Source organism: Myotis lucifugus, unplaced genomic scaffold (genome assembly GCF_000147115.1).
Source record: "Myotis lucifugus unplaced genomic scaffold, Myoluc2.0 scaffold_233, whole genome shotgun sequence".
Classification (NCBI taxonomy): Eukaryota; Metazoa; Chordata; class Mammalia; order Chiroptera; family Vespertilionidae; genus Myotis; species Myotis lucifugus.
Genome location: NW_005871281.1, coordinates 1,280,182 through 1,302,971, shown reverse-complemented (window position 1 = coordinate 1,302,971; position 22,790 = coordinate 1,280,182). Strand labels below are relative to the sequence as shown.

The following is a 22,790-nucleotide window of genomic DNA, read 5'->3' as shown; positions in this document are numbered from 1 at the left end:
CTAAGGTTTGGAAGCAGGCCAAGTGTCTATCAGTAGATGAGTGGAGGAAAATGCTGTGGTCCAGTTACACGCTGGAATAATACTCAGCTGTAAAAAGAAGGAAATCTTAAGTTTTGCGACACCACAGATGCACCTAAAAGGTATTATGCTAAGTGATATAAGCCATTCAGAGAAAGAAAAATACCATATGATTTCACTTCTTTGTGGCATATAATGAACAAGATGAACAAAATAGAAACAGATTCATAGATACAGATAACAGACTAACAACTATCATGGGGTGGGGGAGCTTGGGGAGGGTCTATGTGAAATAGGTAAAGGGATTAAGAAAAAAAAATCTTATATCCAGAGACATCAGTATGGTGATTACCAGAGGAAAGGGGAGCGGAGACAGAAAAAAGAGATAAAAGGGGGATGAATGGTGATGGAAGACTAGACTTTGAGGGGTGAACACACAATGCAATATACAGATGAGAAATTATTGGATTGTACACTTGAAACCTATATATTCCATTAACCAATGCAACCCCAATAAATTCAATGAAAGTATTTTTTAAAATGACAAACAAAATGTTTGTGACTTAGGGAGACCCAATCCAGGCGTAGTCCTGCAGCTAAGGGGGTTCGCAGAGAGCTGGGGCTGGCTGGACCCACCCTTGCAGGACCTGAGGTGTGTAGACTGGGGCCCTGCAAGGCAAACCCCACATGCAGGCAGCGTCCTTGCAGCTCCTCCTGCTCTGGCTGCCTTCCTCACGCTGCAGACACAGTCCTCATAGCTGAGGAAACCGCACATGGAGTGGCTATTGTTGGTGCTTGTCAATTCAGACACACACCAGGATTTGCCCAGCATTTCAGTCTTCACCACTGACGCTTGAGTTTAAGTGAATTAGTTCTGAGCTGGATGAGGTCGTTAAGTTTGTATTCTAAGGGAAGCCTAGCAAGTCAGCTCTGCACAGCGAGGGTGGGTGTGTATAGGATGACCCACATCTCTGCGGACAGAAGGTGAGTTCTCTTGCTATTGTCAGAGTGGGCAGCACATCCTCCCACAGAAAGACATCTGAGATGACACTACAGGGAGGGACACTTGTCTCCTGAGAAGTGTTTGAGAGTTGTAACAGCAGATCGGCTGCATGCTCAGAGGAAAGGGCAGCACGCGTTCTACTTACAGATGCAGCATTTGGAGCAAAGATGTATTGACAGCCAAATCCGTGACACAGTATCAGTCAGTTCTGTTTGTGTTGTGTGTTAATGGCTATTCTAAAGGGAACCAATTTTGAAGGAATTCTCCCCACTACTCACTGCTTTCTCCCTGAGCTCATGGAATGGAGAATGAAAGGTGGATATGAAACCAATCCCCTTCCCCATTCAATCTCTCTTAGTAACACCTGTGAGGACCATCGTTTTACATGGTACTGCTATCATTCTCAGTTTTTAGATGAGGAACCCGAGGCTGGGAAAAACCTTGCTCATGTCATTGCTTTTATCAGATAGCACATAGGACTCCGAGGCCAGAGTGGCTGGTTGGGAGCTTCCCTGTTTCCTTCTGACCCTGGATCCTGCCACAAGAAGAGCTGTTCTCGCCCTGGTGAAACCTGTGACCTTACATTTCAAAGCCATCCCTCCCCACACCCCTCCATTCTGAAATACTCCTGTTCCCTTACAGAGTACCACTATGTGAAAATCACTTATGTTGACTCTATTGTCCTTTCCTTTATAGATTTTATCAGGCTCCCTTTCCTAGATTCTAGTTGTATTACCTAAACAATAGGTCCCAGGCATATTGAGCAAATGAAAAATTATATTACAAGGATGTGTCAGTTTTAATCTCAGAGTATACATTCCCCCCTTTCCACATTTTAGAGTCGTTGACCTAAAGACCCTAAAAAGCTAAGAAACTTAGTTATGTTTTCATTTCTTTTCTGTCTAGCAAAGCTAGACTACTGGAACCACAGGCTGATTTTAGTGTTTTTGAGTGGTGGGATGAGAAATGAGAAATGTCCATTCTATACTCAGACCTTCTCGGAGGAAGATGACCAATGTCATTTTCAGGGATGACCCTGCTTTACATTTCTTGTGAATGGCACTCCTGTGGTCATACAACCAGTAGCCCTTCGTGCATTTACACACCTTTTTTTGCCCTGCTGTCACCATCTCCCTATCGATTCTTAGCCTTCACTGCTAAACTTCTCATAAGCATTGTCCATATTTGCCATTAATATTTCCTTCAATGCACCTTCATGACAATCCTTAGAAAAAATTCTCTCCCTCTACATTGTCGATACTATTTTCTCTAAGAAAGTCAGTGAATAAATTCACAAGTTCAATAATCTTTTCTTGGATTGACTTTGGTGCTCTCCCTTAATTTTTCAGTTTCACTTTAGCCTGTAATAGGAGGTGAGATCTAAGGGCATGCAGGAAGAGAAAACAGTGTTCTTTCCTTGGGCCTTTTCAGCAAACCCACTATGTGCATACACAGCTCATCTTTATCTATCCAGCCTCCCTCTCAGGCCCTGGCCTTTCACACCCACCAATTACTCACTGATCATCCTCAGCTGAACAGGGAGGATGGTGAGCTCATGGTCTCCTCTCAAAAACTGTTTCTAGCCCTGACCGGTTTGGCTCGGTGGATAGAGGGCTGGCCTTCGGACTGAAGGGTCCCAGGTTCGAGCCTGGTCAAGGGCATGTACCTTGGCTGTGGGCACATCCCCCGTAGGGGGTATGCAGGAGGTAGCTGATTCTTGTTTCTCTCTCATCGATGTTTCTAACTCTCTATCCCTCTCCCTTCCTCTCTGTAAAAAATCAATAAAATATATTTTTAAAAAACCGTTTCTACGTTCAACTCTCTATTTGAAATCTGTCTAGTAGACTCTGTCATCCAGGCATCATACCTCAGCTAAAGTCTGCTTTAAAATGTATATAGCGGTCAATGGTGGCCATAAATTTGCAACTAATGGGTGTATCAAATGAACATGCTGTACATCTTAAACTTACACATGCTATGTATTAATTATCTATAATAATAAATGCATAATATGCTAATTAGAGGAGACAGCTGAACAACCTTCCAGACGACCTTTTGGATGAAGCTGGGGCTGCGATGGTTGAGGCAAGCCTCCGCGGCTGCCAGGGCTGAGCCCCTTGCACGAATTCCGTACATCGGGCCTCTAGTATCTCAATAAATCTGGGAAGAAAATAAGAAGAAAAAAAATATGTACAGCCCTAGCTGGTTTTGCTCAGTGGATAGAGCCTCAGCCTGTGGACTGAAAGGGCCCCTGGTTGGATTCCAGTCAAGGGCACATGCCTGGGTTGCAGGCTTGACCCCGAGTAGGGGGCATGCAGGAGGCATCCAATCAATGATTCTCTCTCATCATTGATGTTTCTCTCTCTCTCTCCCTCTCCTTCTTCTCTGAAATCAATAAAACTATATTAAAGAAGATGTATAGTGCTTTAGTACATTGCTTCTCTAACTTAAGTGAGATCCGAACCAGATGTGTGAAAGCCCTTGGTACACGGGCCCCACTCTTGGAGTTTCTGACCCAGCAGGTCTGTGGTGGGGCCTGAGAATTGGCATTTCTAATGGGGTCTCAGGTTCTGCTGCTGCTGCTGCTCTAGGCCCTGGGTTAGTACATGAGTCTGCAGCCAGACTGCTTCAACGTCAATCATTTCTCAATCGCATGCCTTATGCCTGGAGAATGTACCTGCTCTGTAAAGTGGGGTTACTCCTTAGAATTGCTGCAAAATGTTGTTAATACTGTAAGTAAAACGCCTAGTTTTGATCAGACTCTTAAAAACTGTTAGCTACGTAGCACAACTTTCACTCCTCTCCCTTTCCCTCACTCCTGTGACTGATCCCTTCCTATGTCCTGGAACACCTGGGCTTCGGGCACATGCTTTGTCTCTTCATTATGGCCATGGCTGGGATCCAGTGAACATTCACATTGTCGTTCTCCTGACTCCAGCCTTCAGCGCTTATCTGACTGGGACTGTCTCTGTGTCTCCATGGCTGCCTCACTAAGCTCTACCCTTTGGCAGATTCTACCTTAATCTCTTTAGGACCACCATTCCAAATAGCCCTTCTTGCTCAGCGGGCACATTTTCAGTGTATCAGCAGGATAGGTAGGGCCTTCTTTGGCACGCACTACTCTACACACAGCAGCGATGACACAAAGTCTGTGTTTTCCTAAAAACAGCTCTTTCCTTTCCTGATTCTCTGCTCTCTTCTAGAATGTGCACTCATCTTGAAATGCCCTTTTCCTCATTATCCCAAAGCTGAATCCGATTCATTCTTCCAAGATGGGTTAACTTTTATCTCCCCATCCACAGGTGTAGCAAATGGTTTCACTTCTCATGACAATGCTGGCTGATGGGTGGTGGCTTCTTAGGGAGATTACAAGGATTCTGAGACCAGAGTGACCTGGGTTCAATCAGAAATGGGGTCATGATCAGTGAGCGAGGCCTGCCATGGGCCAGGTTAGTGCATGGAAGCATCTGCACTGTGCATTGCCTTCCCAGCCAGGCAGCGTACTGCACATGTTCAAAACGTTTTTCCAAATTCACAAATCAATAGCAAACCCTGAAATATCAACTTTAGCTTAATTCTGATTATGATAGCCAATTTTCCCTTCTTCATTCCACATGGAAACCCAAGCTTGCTTGAGAGAATGATACTGCCAGGTGGAAAATCAGGACAGGAGTGCAAACATGCTTCTCCATGTTCACTTGAGAAAGTAACATCTGGATCAGGAGAATGGGCTGGTTTGCACAGAGGGCTGCAAGCAAGGGACCAGGGGAGAGGCTGAGGGGGGATTCTCTCATGTGACCAAGAACAACACAGGGTCTTGAAGGGATCTGCTCATAGAAGACCCTGCACCTGGAGAACGTGGTGGAATATATGCAAGGCACTTAAGTTATGCTTACATCCCAGGTCCACCACCTACCAGCTGTGCAGTTTGGACAGCTAATTAACCTTTCTGACCTTCAACTTTACTTAAAAAACACACAAAAAAACAGGGATCGCGATGCTTCTTCTGAGGACTGTTGTAGAAATTAAAGCAAAACGTGTGCATTGAAGACTTTGTATAGTATTTTGTTCAGTAAATGGTAGCGGTTCTTATGAAATTTATGGAAAAGCAATCAAGAAAATCCCTTTAACGCTATTAAAACCCCCTTGCCTCTTGTCCCTGGCCTCTATTCTCACTATTAAGCATGTAAGATGATAAAATGACCTCTTGGCTCAATGTTACATAGCACCATGGCTACTAACTAATTAGCTCTAATTGATTGGAGTCATACAAGCAATGCTGCTGATATATTGTTGTTCCCCACCAACCAGCCCGCACTGGTGCTGTGAGGACGGAGCCTCAGTGCTCTATTGCAGTTACTGCATCCCACGTAAAAGAGGAGTCCTGTGGATGTTAATCAGAACTTAGTACCTTTCTCAGGACAGTTACTCTCTTAGCTTAACATCGTTTATACTTCAGGTATTTGGGGTTATTTTATTCCTTTCCAGACAATGTTATTGACTGCTTCGAAATACATGTCGTTTAGAAATGCAGTGATTTATTTATTCAGTAAATATTTGGGCATTTTCTGGGGCCAAGGTCTGTTCTAGGTACCAGAGCCACAATAATGTACAAAGGAGGTAAAGCCGCCAATCCTGTGAAGGTGATCTTCTGGGGATGGAAGTTAGACCATCAACAGCTGAGCCAGCAAGCAAACAACCCTGCTGCACTTTCAGGTGTCGCCATTTCCTACAAAGAAAGTAAGGTGATAAAGCGGAGGCGATCAGGGTGAGGTGTGAGTGACCATTTTTGGATTGTGGGGCAAGCTGAGACCCCATTTGAACTCATATTCGAATGATAATGAAGAACGAAGCACATACAAATATGGGTTCCAGGTCCTCTAAGTGGAGAGAAAAGCAAGTAATTCAACTCACCTGAGGACAGAAAGAAGGGCCCAGCGGTGGGGGCCCAGTGCTTGAAGAATGTTGGGAATAGATGCTGGTGAGCTGGCAGGGCCATCGTGGAGGCTGCTGCAGGGGGGTGAGGAGGGAATTCATTTGCTGCAATGCGAAGCGGATGGACCATTATAAAAATGGTCCTGAGAAAAGGACCTCATTTTGTAGGTCCTTTTGAACATTGAATGCATGTAGATCTAACCGTCTAACGGATTGAGTGGTTTAAACTAGAGTGGGGCCTTGACTTACGAATTTAATTCGTTCCAAGATGGAGCTCGTTAATTCAAATTATTCTATCAACTCAATGCAAAAAATCAGCCGAGAGACAGCTGGTATCTCAAAAAACTCGTTAGTCAGGACACTCGTAAGTCAAGGCCCCACTGTATGTTGACAAGGTGAAGAATCACTTGTGATTTATCTGCTTTCTAGATTCAGATTTTTGTTGTTGTTTAAAAAACAAAACACAGGATTTACCTTCTATTTTTTTGTTTTTTAAATTCAAAATCCTTTGAGTTGGCTTTTAATGTATCCTTTTATCCTGACAATCATTTTGAACATGCCTTGATCTGCTACATTCTTCCTTTCTTTCTTTCTCTCCCTCAATGTTATGCTGTGTCCTCTTTCTGTGTCTGTCTTTTGTGAAGCTTAGAAGAAATTAACATAGAGTTTTGGATACAATGCCTCTGTTGTCCTTGGGTTACCTTGCTTTTCCTTTAGAAGGTCTGCTATGACCCTAGCACTATTGCCTGGTTAAAGTTATGAGTTGTTGGGGTGTTTGGGGAGAGCAGTGTAGGGGTCTGCATGTATCATCTGGTAAAAATTCTAATGGTTTCACCTTTGTCTCTTGCCCGCCCCCCCCTCCCCATTTTTAAGTTGGAGTTGTCTTTTAACTTCTTTCAAAGACTCTTCAATTCTCTTTTATTTCAAATAGATGTTTCCCACTCTGGAGCAATGTTCCATCCTTCATCCCATGGTTATAGCTCTGTATTTTATGCAATTATACATTACTCTTCATTGTTCGAACTTGTTACAGCTTTATGTTGACCTTTTGATCTCCATCTACACACATTACAGGCATTTACTGCTCTCTGCTCTGCTGCTTACTCATAGTCTAGAACAGCAGTTCTCAACCTGTGGGTCGCCAACCTGTGGGTTGTGGCCCCTTGGGGGGTTGAACGACCCTTTCACAGGGGTCGCCTAAGACCACCGGAAAACACATATATAATTACATATTGTTTTTGTGATTAATCACTATGCTTTAATTACGTTCAATTTGTAACAATGAAAATACATCCTGCATACCAGATATTTACATTATGATTCATAACAGTAGCAAAATTACAGTTATGAAGTAGCAATGAAAATAATTTTATGGTTGGGGGTCACCACAACATAAGGAACTGTATTAAAGGGTCGCGGCATTAGGAAGGTTGAGAACCACTGGTCTAGAATCTTTCCCCAGCTAGAGAAATTCTTGTACAGAGCAGACACTGGTGTCGAGTCAGCCATGCCAGGAAAGTGCAGGAATGGTGTTTTATGCTCACCTTGGGCCTTCCTTCACAAAGCTGTAGTTCAATTATTTATCACTTTTAAGATGTAAATTATTCTTATGTTCCTCAAGTTTTGAAAATGTCTGCTTTTAATTTTAAAATGAATGTGATTCAATTTTATTAATTAAAAACCACAGAAGTTTAATGGGCCCTTTGAAATTGCATTCATTTGAAGAAAATGTGCCACACAATATTTAATGAGCTTTTGAAATCTCTAACATGCATATAGCATATAAAAATGTATTTGAAACATTTATAATATATAGTTTCTTTTACAAAATACTATTTTTCATGTAAATTCACTGGGTGAACTTTGAAAGGATAACAGTGATTAAGAAAAGCATTAAATAGAAGGTAATCCAAAAGTGGAAGGGACTCAATTCATAAAATCCCAGGCAGAGAAAGAAGCACACACGTTATTCTTTCCTGTGAAAGAACAAAAGTGATTCCCTCTCTTTCTGTCACCCCCTCATAGAATAAAATTTGTTGGTGATAAAAATGAGCCAGACATGCCTGAAACAATCATTTTTCACTTCCCACCAGTATCACTCACCATGAAATATATATGATTGATGCAAAAGAACTCAAACCTAAGGTTTTATTCAGAAGAATAAAGCAGTGAGATTAGTGCAACTTCCTTGCAAACCAAAATATCCATTTGTGACTATGTGGCTTTTCACTTCCTATGATGATAGTGATTTCAGAAAGGATGGAAAAGAATCAATCTAATCAGAGATGGCATGGCAATTTTAAAATTAAAAATATATGTAATTTCTGAAATGTTGTCAATGAATATAAAATAGCCATCAAGAATAATGAAAAGAGGACACTAGTAAATTGTTTGCAATCATGTGTTCAGATGTTAGTTTAACAAAAGAAAATGGCAAAGTGTCTAGGAAATTCTCTTTCTAAGATCAGAGAAGCTTCTTTTACCAAAAGTTATAGCTGATGGAAGGTTGGATAAAATAAAAAATAAAAATCCACTACCATTTTTTCCAAGTCTGAATTCTTATTTTAAAGGAAGAAGTACCCATCATATTTAGAATTATTATCAGTTTTTATTAACACCTTTCTTCTTAATATTTTAGCTTCAAGCACTTTAAAGAACAAAAATGAATTAAAATAACTATTACATACCTTAACTAATAAAGAATTTAAAGATAAAAAATAACTATTACATATTTACATTTGCTTTTTTCGCTAAGGACAAGAATACTGGTATGAGTATGATGAGAAAAGATAGATTACAGAGGGAGAACCATTTAAATATTAAGAAATATTTTACCCCTACGATTCCTTTAGAAACACTTTCTAAAGAAGTATTCTAGTATACAGCCCTTGACACTACTAGGATCAGAGAACTATGAACAAGCCTAACCAGGTAATTAGTAAAACTGGTAAAAGCTAAAATTTAACTCTCTGTTTATTTTATTGTATTGTTTGTGAGCCATAGCCATAAGCATTGCATAGCTTATTTTATCTTCCCATCAATCCTATATTGCAATTTTCAATTATTACTCATTGATCAGATAAGACAGAAGAAACCTCTTGCTGAAAGCAGCCCACTAGAAACCACGCCCACACGAAGCCACGCCCACCTAACTCCAGACCAGGGCTTTACACTTAGGCTGGCCTCTGCACTTCATTCTAGTTTTCTTGCCCTATAAGGTCATTCCTCCATGGGATATTTCCTCTGGCTCCATCTAGACCAGTGGTTCTCAACCTTGGCTGCACATTAGAATCACCTGGGAACCTTTTTAAAATCCTGATTTCTGGGCCTCATCCTCTGGAAATTCTGTTTCTTTGTTACTAATGTTGTGGCCCCACCCCATAACAAAGAAACAGAATTCAGGAGGATGAGGCCCAGAAATTGATTATTAGAAATCAATTTTAAAAATATTCCTAGGTGATTCTAATGTGCAGCCAAGGTTGAGAACCACTGATCTAGACTGTCATGACATTTCTGGAAGATTGGTGTTTCGTTCTCTTTTACCAGTAAAGCCTTTAACTGATTCAGATGGAAAACCTCCACTTCATCTAACTCATATTCCATCCCATTGTGTCTGAACATTTTCAGTTGACTAATTCAAGAAATATCTGAGCAACCACCTACCAGGCTGGAGGAGGCTGGGTAGACCAAATGATTTTTAATATACCTTTCAGCTGTATTACTCTTTGAGAGAAAATATACATTGAAATGTTTTATTTAAATAAAAACATAGCTTACTAATATGTTTAAAATTAATTGAATATTTAAAAAATAAAGTTTCAGTGTTCCACTATAATTATGAATCCAACCCCCCAGAGATAACAATTGTCAATGTTTCTTTTAATGGTTTAAAAACTACACATGTATATCTATTCCTTAATTTAACGTCATTAATTAATGTAAGTTACGTGTGTGCTCAAACTACCATCTTCTATTGGAATTCACCGATTATCTCTTGCCAAAATTTTCCCAGAATTGATATGTGCGTAGGGTTAGGAAACTTTTCAAAAGTTCACCTTAGAATTCAGCTGCACAGACTGACATTTCAACAGAAGACAGGGTCTATCTGATTTTCATTTTATTTGTAGGATATTGAAATGCAGATTTCCCAGAGCCGTCAGGCACTGACATGACCTGAAAGGCTGGGCTGTTTGTAAGGAGAGTCTAGTCTTCCTTCAGGCAGCGGCCAGTGAAGGATGCTCAGGGCTGGACTGGCGACTTTCAGCAAAGACATGATGGCAGGCTCTCTGGAGTCTGAGCTGTCTTTTTCAGAAGCTTGGTAGGGAATTATTTTTAAACAGAAGTGCTGACTCTTACAAGTATGTCTAAGTACCAACCTCTTTATGTTTTTCTGTTGGGGTCCAGCCCCGGGAGGTCCAGGGGTTCCCAAAGGTGTGGACGGATTTCTTGTATCCAAAATGCTGCATCACTACATCCAAAGCCTCCGGCCCTGTGGCTTCCTGGGTAACAGCTGTCCCTATTTTATGTATTGGTAACAGGAGTAATTGGGCAATTCTCTGGTTGGGCTGAATCTGTGAGAGTGGTTTTGGAGATTTGTTCCCCTTGCAGACTCTTCTTCCCTTTGTTTCCACCTGTTTCATTTCCAATGCTCTCCATCTTCTCCAAGGTCTTGCTGGAATCAGCTGGACTCTGGTCCCCCGGGATTCATGTAGGATTTCTCTATGATGACCAAAGCCTCTTTTATGTAGTTCTGCATCGCAGACACGGCGGCACAGATGGCCTGGCTGCCAAACCCGTGGGTCATCAGGCTGAAGTGAGACAGGCAGTTCTGAATGTTCGCCTCTAGGACCGGGGCCGGCCGGCTGTTCCCGTTGGGTGTTCGGTCTTGGTGGAGGAGGTCCGTGAATTCTTGACACACTTGCTGTGCAGCCAGCAGCATGTTCTTCCTCGTTGCCATCTCATTCCGTCCTCCGAGATGAGGTCTAGTTAAGTACTCAGCCACCGGCTTACTAGGAAACTCAGCTTCACAGACATACGCGAAGTCCCGAGCCAAGTGAACGGCCTCCCCTTCTACTAAGGACGTCAGGAGGGTGACGGGTGCAGCCTTCCGTCTGCCGGCTGGAAGCTTCAGCCCAGTCTTGTCCAGCTTCTCCCGCAAGGACCGAACTCCATTTTTAGATTTGGCTCTTCTGAGAACACCTCCCAGTATTGAGGCATTTAAGCACTCAGGTGGGGACAATCGCCTCTGGACTTCGGCAACTGTCACTTTGTATTTCGACGTGGAGCCCAGGAGGGACAATCTTCCGGGGACGGAGCAGAAGACCTCACTGGGGTTCATCACAGCCCCCACCAGCTCCTTCTGACAGGGGAGACTCAAGGCATTCTTGGTCATTGAAATGGGACCTTTGCGAATCCCAGTCTGATCATGCAGAAGCAGGGGCTGCTCATCCACCTTCTGCACCTCGTCCATCGGTTCCCCCATGTCATGAGGGCCCAGGTTCTCCGCCCGTCCCGCTGCGTCCAGGGCGTGCGCGTGGGGCAGCAGCAGGTCTGAGCGGTGGAAGCCATCCCTGTGGGCGCTCATAGCGCTGCAGTCCAGCCCGGAGGGATGGGGTAGCAGGCTGGCCGGGCGCCCGTGGTGCAAGGGCAAGCCAGCAGCCTCCTGGCTCTGGCGGCCGGGCCAGGCCTGTGGCTGACTGCCAGCTGGCGCCGACTGGTGCAGGGGGTTGATGGCAGCGTTCGCTTCTCCCCGATGCGAGTAGGGGTCTGCCCACTGGGAATAAATCAGCGGCTGGTAGGGAGGTGGAAAGTAGGGTGGTGGCTGGTTTTCCGAAACTCTGGTATTAGAGAGGGGCGGCTTGGGGCTATAGAGATGTTGCCCTTCCGAGGAGAGGTGGGGGAGGCTTGGGTTCCCATTGCTGCTCCCGTCCTTGGGATCCTGGCGTGGCCCGCCCTCGAAGCCCTGCGGCGAACCTCTGGGCGCTCCGCCGCCCAAGGCTCTCCAAAGCGCGAAGTCCGAGTTCCAGGCCCCGGAGGAAGGCGGCATGCAGCGCCCTTGGTGCAGGGCACTCTCACTCACCTGCTCACACATGTTCCAGTGGACTGTTCGATCGCCAGATGTTGGGGTCCAGCCCCAGCAGGTCCAGAGGTTCCCAAAGGTGTGGACGGAGTCGGTGAGGAAGGAAAGACACAGAGACAGCGTTCAGTTGATCAGCATAGCCAGGTTCTCCAGCCAGGTTCTGTCTTTATTGTCCTGTTACATCTGTATTTATACCAGTTGATTTTAATCCTATCCATTCTATTCCAGAGTTTGGGGCGTTTGTTAATCTAGTTCTGTTGAGTTTAATCCTGTCTAGGTTAATCTCTGTGTTCTATTATAAGGGCTATTCCAAGGTCACTGCTCTACTGATAAGCTACAAGGAAGTGACTAAAGGAAATTATCCTACCCAGTAAAGGTTATGTCCTCCCAGCCTTGCTGTTTGCCTTCCCTGGGACAGCCTTGTGTCAGTGGGTCTCCAGAGGTATAGGCTTTGGTGCTTTCCCTGGTGGGCAGATCCCTGGGGATGTGGGCCCAACAAGTCCCAAATTTATTGCCAACAGTCTTAGTCCAAGTTCTTCATAAGTAGTGCATGGTATTTCTGTAACACTAGGGGGTTTTACTGATTTATTCTCTTCCTTAGTCCTGTTAATCCCTAACTCCAGGAAAAAATCCTCACCTGGTGAAACAACCTTTCTCGGAGAGGTGACCTTGGTTAAAACACATAGCTCTAAGAAGGGGAGCAAACATATTAAGAACAGTATGCCATATATGCCAGGTCCTTGAGACATATTCTGTGCAGATGTTTCTTCCCTGCAGTGACTGTGTCAAGCATCAAGGATGGACTGGCTTGGGGCATTTTTCCAATATAAAGGCCATGTTTTAAAAATCTCAAAAGATATAATTGTATCATGTTCATTGTATATGAAGAGGAAGTGACCTTAGGAAATAGAATTTAAATGAGCTAGACAGGATTGTGCTTCAACACTGAATTAAGGAACAACATCAGCGCTCATTCCCCCTGCGATGCTCCGATCACATATGTCCCGGAAGAGACAACAGTCACCTTGCATGCGATGTTATCAAGGCTTTAATATGCAAATATTTTGTAAAAGTAAGTAAAGAGATGCAACAATCCTCTGAGAACTGAATATTTTTATGTATACTGTGCTTAGAACCCAGTTTTAACTAAGATGATGACCTGTTTAATTACTGGAAACAATAAGCTCATTTTATGCATCCAGAATTCACTTTCCAAAATATGTAACAGGGCAAAATATTATTAGAACATAATAGGCATAAATAGATAACTGCTTCAATTCACATATAAATCCATGAACTCAAGGTAGTGATGACAGGAAATACATTACACAAACCTGTCCAAGGATGGCCACTTCTGTTTAAAGCATCAGTGTATTTTATTTTAAACTAGAGGCCCGGTGTACAGGATTTATGCACTGCTGGAGGGTATGGCCTGCGGGGATTGGCCCTCTGTGGGAACACTGCTCATCCGGTCAGCCAAGCAGCGCTCCCACTGTGGGAGTGCACTGACCATCAGGGGGCAGCTCCTGCATTGAGCGTCTGCCCCCTGGTGGTCAGTGCGCATCATGCTGGTCTAGCCCTCATTCTGGTAGTTTCACCATTCGGTCACTGGGCTTTTATTATATAAGACTAGTGGCTCGATGCACAGATTCATGCACATTGAAAGGAAATTAATTAGAAGAAAGATCCATGCAGTAATTACATTACTGCAAAAAATTACATTTCAAAATAGTATATATAATATACTATTATAAAATTAAAATACAAAATATTTTAATATCACTATTCACTTTCTCTATAATAGAAGTGTCAGAGATGAAAGAAAATTAGTAAAATGTATAGGAAAATAATATAAATTTATTAATAAATAAACAATAACAACATGATATAAAAACAACAAATCATGATATAAAAAAATTGATATAAACCATGATTGATAAATTGATTAATAAATAAACAACAACAACATGACATAACAACAATAAAGTGCCAATAGTTGGTCTTCAGATACATTCTGGTGTCGTGTGCGATTGGTGTCAAGAGAGCTTTATATGTACTGTGCATGCACGAGTCAACATTTATTTTTAAATTGCCAGTGCGTGTCATATGTACCAGCTGGCTGGCCAGCCAGTCGGTCAGTCGGTCAGTCCAATGAGCAGTCGATCACTTAGCCTTTTATTTATAGAGAGGAAATGCCACTCCAGAAGATTTGAACAAACTGATTCTAAAATGCCTCTTTTGTCCTCAACTAGAAAGTTGTTTATAAATAATACTAAATTCTGAAAAGAAATGAATTTTAGTGTTTCCATAGGTTATCTTAAATACCTGGCTAATGCTTTATAAACCTATTTCTTTTGGAAACTCGCCAGCACAGTTTAACATGATTTTGCTCTGCATTGTCACAAAAGACAGGATTATACTGAATAATGCAAGCCAATATTTTAAGTATTTACAGTAAAGAGTTCAAAACAGCTAACCTATAAATACAAGTAAATACCATATTTTTATATCCTGACTGCATAGATAATGATATGTATTTTTACAATATAATTTTTTAAAATATATTTTGTTGATTTTTTTACAGAGAGGAAAGGAGAGGGATAGAGAGTTAGAAACATCAATGAGAGAGAGATATCAATCAGCTGCCTCCTGCACAACCCCTAATGGGGATGTGCCCGCAACCAAGGTACATGCCCTTGACCGGAATCGAACCTGGGACCTTTCAGTCCGCAGGCCAACGCTCTATCCACTGAGCAAAACCAGTTATGGCTATTTTTACAATATAATGTTATGAGTTGGCTTGTTAGACAGGTCTATAAATATTGTTCTATGAGATTCTTGAAAACATAAAAATGACATATCTTTATATCTGCAATGTTTAGCACATTATGAACACTAAAAAATATTTTCATTTGAACTTTGTACATGTATATCACAGAATATTATTTTCAAATCCTTAAAATATATCAGTTAAAAAATAGTGGATTTTCTTTTTTAGCAGTAGGCTAAACTTTTAAAAATATTTTTGAAGTGTCATGATTTAAAGGCAATGTTTTATTATTTACTTTATTGATTAGAGAGATACAGAAATACTGATTTGTTGTTCCACTTATTTATGTTTTCATTGGTTGATTCTTGCATGTGCCCTGACTGGAAATAGAACTGGCAGCCTGGGTGTATTGGGATGACACTCTAAACCAGTGATGGCGAACCTATGACACGCGTGTCAGAGGTGACAAGCAAACTCATTTTTTTGGTTGATTTTTCTTCGTTAAATGGCATGTAAATATATAAAATAAATATCAAAAATATAAGTCTTTGTTTTACTATGGTTGCAAATATCAAAAAATTTCTATATGTGACACGGCACCAAACTTAAGTTAGGGTTTTTCAAAATGCTGACACACCGAGCTCAAAAGGTTCGCCATCACTGCTCTAAACACTCTAACCAACCAGGGCCATATATTTTATTCTTAATAAAAATCTCTCTCCCTCATTTGTGAAGATGACATCATCATATAATTTAGTTGATTTAAATTTTAGATATTCCATAGTAGTTATTTCCTTCATGTTCAGCTTTTTCATTCAAATTGTACTTTTATAGACATTTTTATAGCAAGGATATGTTATTTTCATGTCCTTTTAAAACCTTCAACCTAGAAATGCCTGTAAGTGATCAATAAATGTGTTTTTGAAACATAAAATCAGTGGAAACAATGTGGTCTTTTTAAAAAAAGAATTATTAGCCCAGAAAAGACTCCTCTTTATATTACTCACTAAAACAGTGCCCTGGCATGATTGCATGTGTAGCTTAAGGTTACCCAGTTCATATAATTCTCTCCTAAAATTTTTAACCCAAAGTATGATTTTTTAAAAATAAATAAATAGCCCTAACCGGTTTGGCTCAGTGGATAGAGCATCGGCCTGCAGACTGAAGGGTCCCAGGTTTGATTCTGGTCAAGGGCATGTACCTTGATTGCGGGCACATCCCCAGTAGGGAGTGTGCAGGAAGCAGCTGATCGATGTTTCTCTCTCATCGATGTTTCTGACTCTCTATACCTCTCCCTTCTTCTCTGTAAAAAATCAATAAAATAAATATAAAAATAAATAAATAAATAAATAAATAAATAAAAAACTACATTGTGATTTGAGTCATGCTTAGTTTACTTAGATAATTCAGGCATTTATATATATGCAAATCATCATGAATTAGCTCTGCTTTTGGGTTGGATAATAACCATTTTCTTGACGCCAGGGAATGTGGTAACATTCAAGAACTTGTAGTCATTAGAGTAACCTTTCTTCCTTGGCTCTATTCATGCCCGTATTCCTTTCCCATCATCCTAGAGTTAGTTGTCAAATCCCTCCTAAAGGAATTGCATCCTCTTGCTCCATGCTGGTCTGGTTGTATCCCGGCATTCATTTTGCAGTGAAGTTTAACCTTTAAATATGTAGTTTTTATGCTGTAGCTCGATTCTGGCCACAGTGAGTAACTAGAGGAAGGTTATGTTCTCCACTAGGATTGCAGGAAGTGGCTTTGTGTGTCCTGTTAAGGGGAGCAGGGGGAGCAGCATGTTGGTCTGCTCTGCTCAGCCTTTGGAGAGCCTTGGAGGAGCCGATGAGATGGTGGGCATGAAGTCATGAAGTGCCGGGTCTTCAGCACACTTCCAACATAACCACATGTCTGTGAATACAAAGGAGGGGCTGAGAGGACATAAGTGTCCCAATGAACAGGACAACATTTATGAAGGTTTAGGGGATGCACCTAGTCTTGTCTATATTTTGAAATGAGGATTTGCACTAAGGTTATCTAAGTCTCCAAGCAGTTAGTTCCAAGTGATGGGCTCATTCTTGGTTCTTTATTCTCACTGCATGGCATATAAGAGTATGCAGCCTGAGACTGGGAGAAAGCGCGGGCGCACTGGTGAATTCCTCAAAGACCTAGACATCTTGCTGGGGTTCATTTCTGCTTTGGTAGTGGGTGGTGCTGAATGGCATGCAATGACTTCAGATAGAGAAATGTTACCCTGGGGCCTCAGTGGTCCCTGGGGACTAGACCCTGATAACTCTTCTACTCTTTCTTCCCTGTTCCCTCTGTCATTCAAAATGCCCTCTAGCAAGATCCTTTGTACCATAAATGTCAGAAAGCTTCTCCCATAGAGGTCCATGAAATCAGAATGGACAGAGCAGAGTGAGTGAGCAATTTTATGCTGGTTGGGTTAACACACTCATGTGAGAACCACTGCAGGACCTGTGTGAATAAGAGACAGGTTCTCAAACAACTAAAAGGGGATGGTGTTTAGTTCTTGGTTTTGATATTCTTTTTTTCCTGGCCGAGCCCCACATCCCTGACTATATTCATTGCTCTTTATTGGGTGCATGGCCTGACAATTTGACTGCGAGTATTTCATGGTCAAAAGTACATAAGCAGCTCTGATGATCTCTGCTTGGAGCTATCCTCCTTTCTTTATTACCTGAAGAGTTATGAATCATCTTTAGTTATGCACCTAAAAGTACTTCCACCAGGATGTCTTGCTTGCCCCCTATACAAGGTGGGTGTCTGCTTCAGCCTCCTCATATTGTACCCTGTTCTCCTACAGTGATTTACAGCACACTTCATTTATTCATTTACTTTTTAATCCTCACCCGAGGATATGTTTTTATTGATTTTAGAGAGAGGAAGAGAGAAACATCCGTGGGACAAACACGGATCAGTTGCCTCCCACATGCACCCTGACCTAGAATAGAACCCAAAACCTGAGAATGTGCCCTGACCAGGAATCAAACCCACAACCGTCCAGTGTACAGGAGGATGGTGCCACCAACTGAGCCACGGGGCCAGGACACAGCACACTTTATTGTAGTCAATCATTTAAAGGTTTGTTTTCCTCATGAGACTGTCGCTGTGTGGCGATAGAAGCCATACCTGGTTTGTTTATTGCTGATTTCAACCCAGCTCAATGCCCAGGAGAGAAGGTCTCATAGGGATTCATTTCCCAATGAATGAATGAATGAATGAATGAATGCTCCCCCCTCCCCCCAATGGCTCATTAGCAAATAAAGCTTCCAGCCGCAGTGCACATGCTGGTCATTTGACTCCGCTGAGGCAAATAGCCCTGGCCTTGGAGACACCTCTCGTTTTGGTTCCAAGTCTCCAACTTGTTCATCACTGTCAGCACCTGCTGAAAAAAACATGAACTGAAACTACTTCTGACTTGTTTGCCACCCTTTTTTTTCAAGGTTTACCAACAAAAAAAACCATAAAGAAACCCACCTGATTCTTTTCCAAAATCCACATAGACAAAAAAGCATTTATCTAAATAATGTTTTGGCTTCACACATCAATAAACACTTCATGGATATTAAACTGACTGAGAACCTTTTATACTTGTCAACTGATTTCTGTTGGCTGTGTTGATTTTCTTTATAAAGAATAAAAAAGTAAACTTGTTTTGCATTAATACATTTGGGGACGAGTAAATGATTTTCCTTAAATCACATTTTCCTGACAATGAACACAGAGTAGGAGATGATTAAAACTGATCTCTCACAATATTGTTTGCATACCTCAAACAAACACGCAGGGCTGTCTCCATCGGTGAGTGCCATGTGTTGGTGTGATTGATGAATTATAATTAACCGTGGCAACATGTTTTAGAGCTTAACGAGATCAATCGAAATTAGTTATCCTGAGAGACAGTAAAATCGTTTCTATCCTCAGCTTACTGCAAAAAGTAATGGCCTTTCCCTGGAAGAGTTCTCAAAATACAGTGAAGAAATACTTTGCTATTGAATCTACTTCTTAAAGTAAATGAGAGATCAATGGGATTGAAATAACTGAACTTGAGAGGAGAGTCTCCAGGCCTGTCTCAGGAGCTGAGAGTGGGGGCTCCGGCTATGCGGATGATGGCTAAGTGCCTGATTCCCACAAAGTGAGTGAAGAGAAGGAGGGGAGAGAGGTAGCATCACAGAACTTTCCTCCTCCCTGTGCATTCTGAGGAAAAGGTTGAAAAATGGATCTTTATTCTCTAAATGCTAATTAAGGTGGTGCTGTGCATATCGACACTGAACTTTATAGAATGACATTAAGTAGGGCAAGAAATCCAAAACATTTAAACAGTTGGGGTCCCTTTGGCTCAGAATGTCAAGTGACAGTTTTTTTCTGGTTCCTGCCTTTGACAATGTGAGGCATCTGGTCCTTGGAAAATCACCTCCTGGAAGACCTTATCCCAAGTGTTCCCTCGTTGCACCATCACCGTTCTCTGTCAAACATTAAAAGATGATCGTCCTGCCCAGCTGGCGTGGCTCAGTGATTGAGCATCGGCCTATGAACCAGCGGGTCACAGTTCGATTCCTGGTCAGGGCACATACCATGGCTGTGGGCTAGATCCCCAGTGTGGGTGTGCAGGAGGCAGCCAATCAATGATTCTCTCTGGTCATTGATGTTTTTATCTCTCTCCCCCTCTCCATTCCTCTCTGAAATCAATACAAAATATATTAAAAAAAATGATCTATCTTCCTTTTTCTGGTTTGTGCAAAGCTAGAGGAAATGCTTGGAAGATGAGCAAAAATACCATCCTGGAATACCACAGTCACCTGACCACTGTCTTTGTGCTTTCCACAGTGCTTGTAGGGGTTTGGGAGGTTCCACGTTGGAAACTACAAATCCTTCTTTTGGCAAGGTCTTTCATCTACCTTAGGATGAGGCTGTAATAAAGTAGATTTTAAGCTCACTCATTCTGCACATCCTGCTCCCCAAAAGGCTCTCAACAAGGCAATCATTTATCTCTGTATTAGCAAGCAGCACTCTAATTGCTCCTTTCCATGAGGCAAGGCAATTAAATGAGAGGAAGTTGTAGCTTTTACAACCCTCCAATGACAATTCATCCTGTGCCTTAGGCCACCCAGAGCTCACTGATGTCTGCTTGCCCCCAGAAACCTTTGTACCCAGGAACAGAAACACTACAAATAACTAGTGTCCTCTCATAATTGTGGCCTGATTAAAAAGATCTTATTTTTTATTCTGTTTTCTCTTATGTTAGATGGCTCTTACATGACATTTTCTGAGGCAGTAAACTATGAAAAGAATGATGAGTCGAATTGGTGCTGTTATGAACTGGAAAACTTGAGGGACCACCTGGTGTTCTTTCCAAGTTCTGGTTAAAGGATTAAGCCAAGTGTTAGGACCTGTTGGCCTCATTAAGAGTGGTTTTAGGCCCCGAGCACAAATGCTGCAGCTCCCCTGCCTTTGGAACCTTAGTGCATCAGATACCTAGGGGAATGCCCCAGAGCCCAGAGGCGGGAGGGGGGACTTCTCATTCCCGCTTCACTTTTATTTCCCAGATAGGACTTCCTTCAACATGTTGGAGAAAAGGTCATGGGCTTACCTTTATAGAAAACCACTTGCTTTCTCATAGTGTATGCTTCTGAGCTAGTCTCCATCTGGGATGGGGTGTGGCCGTAAGAAATCCAGTCATAGATCCAGATGGAGACTTTATGATTGCTGAATGGAGTGGAGGAAGAAACACAGGATTTAGCCCCAGGAAAGACATTACAGGGAAGTACTAGGACAGCGGTTCTCAACCTGTGGGTCGCGACCCCTTTGGGGGTCGAACGACCCTTTCACAGGGGTCGCCTAAGACCATTGGAAAACACATATATAAATACATATTGTTTTTGTGATTAATCACTATGCTTTAATTATGTTCAATTTGTAACAATGAAATTGGGGGTCACCACAACATGAGGAACTGTATTAAAGGGTCACAGCATTAGGAAGTTTGAGAACCACTGTACTAGGACCACCAGTATAGCTCAGTATATAGAGTGTCAGCCTGCAGACTGAAGGGTCCCGGGTTCAATTCCGGACAAGGGCATGTACCTTGGTTTCAGGCTTGATCCCCAGTAGGGGCCATGCAGGAGCAGCCGATAGATCAGTGGTTCTCAACATGTGGGTCGTGACCCCTTTGGAGGTTGAACGACCCTTTCACAGGGGTCGCCTAAGACCATCGGAAAACACATATATAATTACATATTGTTTTTGTGATTAATCACTATGCTTTAATTATGTTCAATTTGTAACAATGAAAATACATCCTGCATATCATATATTTACATTACGATTCATAACAGTAGCAAAATTACAGTTATGAAGTAGCAACGAAAATAATTTTATGGTTGGGGGTCACCACAACATGAGGAACTGTATTAAAGGGTCGCAGCATTAGGAAAGTTGAAAACCACTGCGATAGATGATGTTCCTCTCTCAATGACGTTTCTATCTCTCTATCCCTCTCTCTCCCTCTCTAATAATCAAATGCAAACATAAAAATAAATAAATAAATAAAGATACCTAGTATGTAGCTGGCCTCTACGCCACCGATTCACCTGCTGTAGTGTAAGTGATTGGGAGCTGGTGCAAGGCGTGGATTCATGCTTAGAAAAGTCACTTCCTTGTCACTGGCATGGACCGACTAGGTGGGTCCCATGGGGTCCTTACCCTGCGTAGGATTTGGGGTAGCAGCACTGGAAAGGCTGGGTAATACAGAGGTTAAAAGGACAGCTCAGAGCCAGCCTGCCTGGGCTTGAATGCCAGCTGGCCACGCACCAGCCCTCCAGCCTCTTGCAAGTTGCTCAGTGATTACAGCCTCCGTTTCCTCATTCTCACAACGGAGAAAACTAGCGCATGCTTCATATGGTTGTTGTGATGGTTGAATCAGTTAACAGGCATTCGTATTTGCCCTTGTCCTTAGGAAGGCGGGAGCAAGGCAGGACATGATGGCTCTTGAGTGACAATCTGCGGGGCAGCTGTGCCTCGGCCCCGCGGTTGCTTTTCCACCAGCATCTCCGCAAATTCTTGATTCCAAGGGTGGGACCCAGGCATCTGACTTTGCAAGCTGTTTCTCAGGTGACTGTGCTGCTTTCCCAGGTGTGGAAGCACTTGTAGAGCAGAGAAAGCTTAGTCTTCAGGCTCTGGCTCCAGTCTCGTGTTGCCTAGCTGTGTCAGTTTGAGCTGTTGTCCAACTCCACCATCTTCTCAATCTCTCGGTTTCCCAAATGCTCACCGGTGAGCCCTGCTCTGTGCGGCTGGAACATCGGCAGCACCGCTCACAGCGGGCAACAGGCTCCATCACGGTGAGTCCCCCTGCCCTCTGGCCTCGCTCTGGTGAAAGGCTCCCCACTCGGACTGGGGAAATACTCCCAAGTAAGGAGGAAGGAAGAAAGTAGAAGGTAAGGCTCTTTGCGTGGGTAGCTCTGGAGTGGGGTTCAGTCACATTGGGGCTGACTTCCTTTGTGATTTGCTGGTTCTGTGACATCATCAGGAGGACAGCCGGGAAGGACCGCATTCCTTGCACAGATATAACAGAGCTGCCAAAATTCAGGCTACATTGTTTTTTGAGAAAATGAATAATCATATTAACATGTGATGCTTTCCGCAAGTACATAAAGTTAAGCTTTCATTGAAAAATAGCTATTATAGTTCAGCAATTTAAGTTTTCAGAGGCAAACTTGAATCATTTTTGCCAAAAATAGTTCAACCTATAAATAGTTAGGAGCAGAGATGTGGGAGAAGAAATTTCTAGCTCAGTTCCTATGGTATGCAGCCCTGTGAGAGAGCCTGGGAAAATCACACAAAACAGCAGGACCTCCATAACAAAGACACAGTAACATCTATTATTATTGTGCTAAATATACTGGGGCTTGTGAATGCCTCCTGCCCAGAAAGGTGGTTTCCTGTTGTCCTGGATCTGGAGA

The 22,790-nt window shown here is 42.5% G+C and overlaps 1 protein-coding gene and 1 pseudogene across 1 annotated transcript in view; one reads left to right on the top strand and one right to left on the bottom strand.

Moving 5' to 3' along the window:
* Positions 1 to 22,790, top strand: part of NRG3 (neuregulin 3) — a 1,013,555-nt gene that overhangs the window by 374,861 nt on the left and 615,904 nt on the right. The window lies entirely within an intron of this gene.
* On the bottom strand, positions 10,478 to 12,002 carry LOC102429525 (annotated as a pseudogene).